Raw genomic sequence first — 8,320 nt, forward strand, 5'->3', positions numbered from 1 at the left:
GTTGACGCATCGTTGTCAATATAATGGAATTTGATGCGACTGTCGTACAAATGAGAGGTTTAGCGCTCTAAAACCAGATACCATCTCAATTGTCTACGTTATAAAATGCATGTACCAAGACAAGAATATGACAGTTGTTATCATTCGTTTGATGTGTTTAAGCCTTTGATTTTGCCATTTGACTAGGGACTCTCCATATTACATTTTCCTCGAAGTTCAGTACGTTTTGTGATTTTACTTGTCAATAGCTCTTCTTTTATCTCGAGCTGTTCATGGTAAGTGAAATGTGCTCGTGGAATGTTTTTTTTTGTACATCTATTGTTTGAATAGATACAAGAGGGACATTCAGCTCAAATGTCTAAAATAAACTGACAACGTTATGGCTAAAAAAAGGCTATTTTACAGACATAAATTCAAAAACAGCATAGACAAATAAAGACTTAGAAACAGGAACCCCATAAAATCTTGGGGTGAATTCAGATGTTCCGGATGTGTTACTTGATCCTGCTTTACATGTGGCTTCCGTTGGTTTCCACAAGCTAGTACAACCCCGGTAATTAATCTAATTCGGTAGGTCACATTAGTGAAATAGGGACGACCTTGTAGTTACGACCTTAAAAAAAACCATCCATTATCATCTGTGAAACAGATATTTTATAACGGTCGACCAACTAGTGATGGTGTCAGTAAAATTTACGAAAGGAAGAAGACAGGGTTAAAGCGACAACAATAAAACCGATGAAACCGGTTGAACCAACCTAAAACGGTGTCTTAGAAAAAAAGTCAACCGTATCAATACTTAAGAATCATGTCAATATCTCGAATGTCCGAATACTAGTGAAGTTTTTAGTCTTGTCTATCTGTCTGTACTAAATACTAAGTTAAGAATCATACGACAGTTGTGTTTCATTCGTTAGTGTATTTGAGCTCATGATTTTGAAATTGGACCAAGAACTTTCCACTTTGAATTTTTCGTTATTTTTTTTTGTTCGTTTAGTTTGCAATATATTCCATTTCCAGTGAATACTAGGTTTTTTAAGGAATGTCAAAGACATAAATAGTTTTATAATTTTATTAAGTCAAAATTATTAAATTCTTTGAAAGAAATTGAATATTGTTATAGGGCAAATGTTACATGTATTACATATCATTCATCGAGTTTGTCCTTCTGAATTCCAAACAGTAAGCTTAACGTAAAATGCATCATGTGTATGTTGTAGGGTATTTTATGCTGTAAGATAGATAGGATGGTCCATCAAATTTGTTAGCAACTGTTCATTGTCTAGCAAAAAACACCGTTACAACATCTTTGGAAAGACGGATTATAGGCAACAGTTCCACAGCAACCACGTTTTTTGAAATTATTCAATACTCCATTACAGCAAGTATTGAAATCTGGATTATACGCTACAGTTCCACAGCAACCACGTTTTTTGAAATTATTCAATACTCCATTACAGCAAGTATTGAAATCTGGATTATACGCTACAGTTCCACAGCAACCACGTTTTTTGAAATTATTCAATACTCCATTACAGCAAGTATTGAAATCTGGATTATACGCTACAGTTCCACAGCAACCACGTTTTTTGAAATTATTCAATACTCCATTACAGCAAGTATTGAAAGCTGGATTATACCATATAGTTCCACATGCGGCTGAAAAAGATGTACGCCATTAAAACATGTAGTTATATGTTAATAATCATTATAATAATTTCATCATAGATAAAAGGATAATAATTTTGTTAATCAGACGCGAATTTTGTCTGTAAAAGACTCGTCAGTGATTCTCGAACCAAAAAGGTTTAAAAAGGCAAAACAAAGTGCATGTTTGAAGAGCATTGCAGAACCAAAATTCCGAAAAGGTTTTAAAAAACAGGATTGTAATTTTGTATTTGCACCAGACGTGCGTTTCGTCTACGAAAGACTAAGTGACGCTCGAATCTGAAAGGGCTTAAAAGGTCAAATAAAGTTCGAATTTAAAGAGCATTGAAGACCAAAAATTCAGCTTATGTAATCTATTCCTGAGGTAGAAATGCCTTAGTCTTCCAAAAACTCAAAGTGCAAAGTTTGCCAAAACAGCTAAGATAGTTTGTTGCAGGAGTGGACAATCCTGAGAATATACGGCAAATATACAGATCGAAGCCTGATTGTATGGACATTTAACTATGACATCATTATGAACTACATTCTCTAATTAATGGACATTTAAAGAGCACACTATTTAGACGACAACACGAGTTGGTTGACTGTTAAAGAATGCTATCGGATATGCTACAAATGTCGTTACAATCCAGTTCCTGTTTCACGAATGTGACCAACCGCACTGCACTATTTAACATTAGAAACACGACGGGTGCCAACTGTAGAGCAGAATCTGCTTACCCGTCTGGAACACCTGACATCACCTCCAGTTGTTTGAGGGGTTATTGTTGCAAAGTCTTCACTACAGTTTTTAGTTCACCTGGCCCAAATGTCCAAGTGAGCTTTCCACATCACTTGGCGTCCGTTGTCCGTCGTCCGTCGTCGTCGTCGTCCGTCGCCGTCGTTAACTTTTACAAAAATCTTCTACTCTGAAACTACTGGGCCAAATCTAACCAAACTTGGCCACAATCATCATTTGGGTATCTAGTATAAAAAATGTGTCCGGTGACCCGGCCAACCAACCAAGATGGCCGCCATGGCTAAAACTAGAACGTAGGGGTAAAATGTAGATTTTGACTTATTACTCTGAAACCAAAAAATTTAGAGCAACTCTGACATGAGATAAAATTGTTCATCAGGTCAAGATCTATCTGCCCTGTAATTTTCAGATGAATCGGTCAACCAGTTGTTAGGTTGCTGCCACTGAATTGGTAATTTAAGGAAATTTTGCCGTTTTTGGTTGTTATCTTGAATATTATTATAGATAGAGATAAACTGTAAACAGCAATACTGTTCAGCAAAGTAAGATCTACAAATAAGTCAACATGACTTATAACTCTGTAACCAAAGCATTTATAGCAAATCTGACAGGGGTTAATTTGTGTATCAAGTCAATATCTATCTGCCCTGAAATTTTCAGATGAATTTGACAACTGGTTGTTGGGTTGCTTCCCCCCTCCAATTGGATATTTTATAGAGATTTTCGATATTTAGTTATTATCTTGAATACTTTTTATAGATAGCGACAAACTGTAAACAGCAATAATGTTCAGCAAAGTAAGATTTAATAATAAATCTACATGACCACAAAGGTCAGTTGATCCCTTAAGGAGTTATTGCCCTTTATAGTCAATTTTTAACAATTTTCATTAATTTGGTAAATTTTTGTAAACTTTTACAGAATATTTTCCTCTGTATCTAAAGGGCCAAGTCTATATAGATAGAGAAAATTGTAAGTAGCAAGAATGTTCAGTAAAAGTAAGATCTACAAACACATCACCATTACCAAAACACAATTTTGTCATAAAGCCATCTGTGTCCTTTGTTTAATATGCACATAGTTCAAAGTGAGCGACACATGCTCTTTAGAGCCTCTAGTTTTTCGATATAGGAGTTTGAATGTCCTTCTGGTATCTTTCACCACTCTTCTTTAATATTTGGCTGCGCAAAACGACGTCATGTTTCCGAATTTGCAACAATGACGTCACGAATCAATTTATCGAAAACAAATTATAAAATCCTGATTTGATACCAGCATTTTCTAAATGAAAATAGTAGAAATCAAACAGATGCTGAAAAGGATAAGATTTTAAATGTTGCATAGTCCAAATAGTAATACCTTTCAACAATTGACTGTTGTTTTTCATGTTTTTATTCTGTATTCTTGTTTGATACTTTTGAATGTCTTTCGAGTATCTTTTGTGATGGTTTGTTGTCTTATTTTCGTATATCCACATGTCAAATTACTTATATTAATGTACATGTAACAGAATGTTGGCGTCTGATTGTCATTGATTTATCTTCGACATTTTATATTTATTTAGTTTAAACAATTCTCTTTTGAAAAATCGGCAAAGTAGAATAAAAGTTTTCCCGTTTCATGAATATATTGTTCTTATGTAGCAACTTAAAAAACGTAATTCTATTTTACTGCAATATTTTTTTGGATATATTATACATGAATGCACGATTTGAACACTTTGCAAGATCCTTTTTTGACTTGTATGGGGAGGTTGAGATCAAACAAACGTACCAGCTTCACTTTGCTGTAATAACGAGCTGCATAGCAGTAAAAAAGCTATAGTTCCTTTGCATTTGTCCATTATCTGTAAAACGAAAAGTGATAGCTGATTATAAACATACCTCTTTTAAAGGTTCTACACTGCGATCTTTTTTTTTAACATGTTTATTTAAAAAAAATAGCATATAAATCATTAGTATCGATTACAAGGTTTCAATTTACTTTCGTGTTACTAACAAATGTCAATTAACCCTGTAGTTCACGACTGAAGTGTCAATTAACCCTGTAGTTCACGACTGAAGTGTCAATTAACCCTGTATATTACGACAGAAAATATCAATGAACCCTGTATTTAATGACAAGATCGTCAACAGAATCATTTACCAAATTATAGTGTAAATTTAGTCTTTGTTTCACGGCATACAATCTATTTATGATATCATGTAATCAAAATTATAAATGACTAACGACGGCTCAAAACTACAATTCGAAATATAAGCCAATTTTTCAGCACTTTTTTGAAGAAAAAAAAATAATTACAGCCACAATTGTCTATCATAACCAATTATTTTAAAGTTTAAATACAGATGAAAATCTTTTAAGTCAAATCTAAATAACAGAGACTTTTATCTTCAGATCTGTATTACGAGTTTAGCCAGCTGAGTTAGCAAATACAAAGACAAAGAGGCATTTGGTGACTATAGTACACGTTCTTAGGAGGTAATTATTCAAACGTAAACAGATTTTACAAGTTGAACGTGTGCGTTAAACATATTTACTTTACAACAATAATTTAATTGCGAATCATGCTGACATTTAATGTATTTATTATTTGAAAATTATTCTCTCTCAAATTTATGAAAATCAAGTTTTCATTCTATAGCTTACAAACGATATCTCTTTAAAATCATAAATTGAAAGACAAGCTGATCATCATTTGCCAGGTTGGGACAAAGATCGCTAAAGACGAGATAAAAGAGTAATAGAACTAAGTTTAAAATTGCAAGTATGTTTCAACATCGTAGATCAATTATTGTTTTTTTGTTTGTTAATTTTACAGCGATTTGACCACTTTAAAAACCCTAATTCCGTTTTAAAGTATTTAAGTATTAATGTTTGTAGTTACCTTTTTGTTATTGAATTTAAAGCACCACCTTTAGAACACGTATATTTGAAGTATTGTGACCATTCGATATTTATATATATATCAGGTTTCAAGTGTAAATATGCGATGTCATTAAATATTAGTCCGGATTTCCAACACATCAAGGTTAGGGAATTTCCGAACGACCAGTAAACAGGATGTTTTTGTATTTTTATAAACTGATCAATCCTTTTGTATCCCGGCATTGTGTTATTTTTCTATAATATTTGTATTCTTATCTTTTTTTTTGCTAATGTGTTTTGTCTATTTGACTTTTTGTGTTTCAGTGATACTATGACGTGGCTCTGCACATATACATCCTGCCATTATGTTATTGTTTAATGATAATTTATGTATCCTTGTCTTTCATATTTGCTTATGCTTTTTTTTGATAGATGAAATGCTACTATTCTTTTAGAAAGAATTCACAATAGGCATATAGACGAGCGGAAAGAAGGAAAAGGGACACTTCTAATTTAGATTCTGCAGATAATATGCCTTAAAAAAACAACTATAGACTATATTCTGTTCATACTCTGGATGAGACTATTGTTCTATTTTTAACGTTTGTTACATTTGTTTGTTTGTTTTAATGTTGATTGAGATTTTAACACATCATTGACTGCTATTTTTTTTAAAAACATTTTTACCTATTGTGTCTGTTTGTTTTGTTCACGTATCGTTGTCAATATAATGGAATTTAATGCGATTGTCGTACAAGTGAGATATTAAGCTAGATTTAAAACCACCATTTTCTACATAAGAAAATGCCTGTACCAAGTCCGGAATAAGATGTGTATCATTTCATGTGTTTCAGCTTTTGCTATTTGATTGGGGACTTTCATTTTTGTGATTTTATTTATTACATTAGTATTTAGAACACTCATTTAGTGGATACTCAATGCAATTAAGAGATCGTTGGCCAAATAGCTAGTGATGTAGTATTGTCGCTGTAAAATGTCTAACGAAGAAATCATAATTTGTTTTTAATAACTAAGGTTATAATTAAAAATATACAATATTAGGTCAATGTCAGGAAAATATAAACTTTGTTGTATGAGGCTGAGAAACTGGAAAAAGGGTGAGATTCGCTCGAGCCCTTCCCCAGTTTTGCGCCGAGTACAACCAAATTCATATTTTTATGACATTGACCTAATATTGTTTTTATACTGCAGCTTTAATTAATACATTGATAGCTTTTTAAATCGTTTCACAAATGTCAAACTTATTTTCATCCTTTAATGAACCCCTGATTATGGAGAAAGTGACATAATACAAAATATAGCTTAAATGTTACTATATTTAAGAAATGAACACAACTTACTGGTTCATGTCAATTGACCCCGTATTTCACGAAAACTTTTTCTACAAATTCCTACTTTCATTGCCAATTTAATTTTATTTTCACAAGATAATTATGTTTGTATGATCAGATAATGTTATAAAGACCGAAAGATAGCTTTAAACTGCAATTACGTATTTTCACAATAATTTACTCAGACATAATAAAAAGGTCACCGGAGACAAAATGTCAATGCGTATTATTATTTGAATTTGATCCGGATACCTAGTCATCAAGGCTGGTGAATGAATAGTAAACAAGATGTGTTTCTGTGTATTTAAAATCAATTACACGATAGGTTATCTTTATAATGGGCTCGATTTGTTTTATTTGTCTTAGGCATGTTAGGTGGCAGAAACCAGTTATTTTACAATAAATCTTTAGAATTTCATGGATTTATGATTTTATTTTCTTGAAAATTCATTCAAGCTTATATACAAATAAAATGTATGGTTTCAAGGAACTAAGATGTGTGCGTGCTTACGTAAAATATAGAAAACCTTTAAATTTGGTTGTCTGTCCAGCATGGAGATTTAAAAATTTATAAATGCATTGCAAATAAGGCAAAAAATGTGATGCTCTGATACCAATCTTATCCTCACCTGCAGAATCCTGCTAAAAGCCGACAAGAATTTTAGGCAAAATTCAAGAGACAAAGGATATTCAGTGAATTAGAGCCTTGTCCGAACCTATCCTTACCATCAAAATCTCAAGATATTTTTGTTTACATAAAACTGAATTTTTTCCCCACTTTGATTGGATGCCATCAAGTGAGGAGACCACAATTTTGACATCTGATTTGACCTATTTTTGAAGGAAATCCCCAACCTGTACATGCAACTACTTACTTGTGTAGTACAATAGCCTATAATTTACATTCGTTTATTTTTTCAGTCCACATGATGCAATTATATACCTCAATACTTAACTATAACAAAATTTCTGTTCACATATTCTGGTACACCAAAACTGGTACCTGCCACCTAATATAAACACATGAACTAGTTTTTATTATAGTTTGTTCTCCCTTGATTTGAGAATTTTTATACAAATAAAATTAATATATAAACAGTTCTATACCGTTTTAGTTCAGATATTATTTACGGCAACAATAATTTAAATAATATACTTTTTGTAAGACAGTTCTTTGAAAATTTTACTTTGCTATGATTAATTTTATAATACAAACAATCAATATATTGGAATGGTTAATGCTTATTTGTTAAACGGTCATTGACTTTGCGAATAGTTCAAGTACTTTTAAACTTTTCAAAATTTATCAATGTGTTAGTGTTGACCATTTAAAATAAATAGTTATTATATTGAAAGGATATTAACATGGATTCCTCTTTGTAGACACGGTGATATAATGTTTGCGTTACTGTTCAAATTATCAAGTTACCGGATTCTAACCGAATTGTAAAATATAACGAGGTAATTACAAATATAGTGCTTGTACTAATTTACAGGTGACATCACTTCAAATGTTAACTATCGTAAGATGAACAAAATGAATATTTTTAAAGATATATGTTTGAAATTCTTCCTTCTTAAATTTAACCATGGTGACATGTTCTATCGTTCTTAATATGTATATTTACGTCGGATGACATATATGTACATGTTTACACTTAGTAGTTATCGATGTTCAGTAGTTGTCGTTTGT

General features: G+C 32.0%; 1 long non-coding RNA gene across 1 annotated transcript; it reads right to left on the reverse strand.

Annotated features, from left to right (window-relative positions):
- Window positions 1–1,058: 1,058 nt before the first annotated feature.
- On the reverse strand, window positions 1,059–5,401 carry LOC139489108 (uncharacterized). Its single transcript, XR_011656148.1, has 3 exons — window positions 5,295–5,401; window positions 4,181–4,253; window positions 1,059–1,659 (listed from the first exon to the last, which is right to left on the reverse strand). It is a non-coding gene; the product is annotated as an uncharacterized lncRNA (long non-coding RNA).
- Between the last annotated feature and the right edge of the window lie 2,919 nt (window positions 5,402–8,320).

Source organism: Mytilus edulis, chromosome 9, assembly GCF_963676685.1.
Source record: "Mytilus edulis chromosome 9, xbMytEdul2.2, whole genome shotgun sequence".
Taxonomy (NCBI): domain Eukaryota; kingdom Metazoa; phylum Mollusca; class Bivalvia; order Mytilida; family Mytilidae; genus Mytilus; species Mytilus edulis.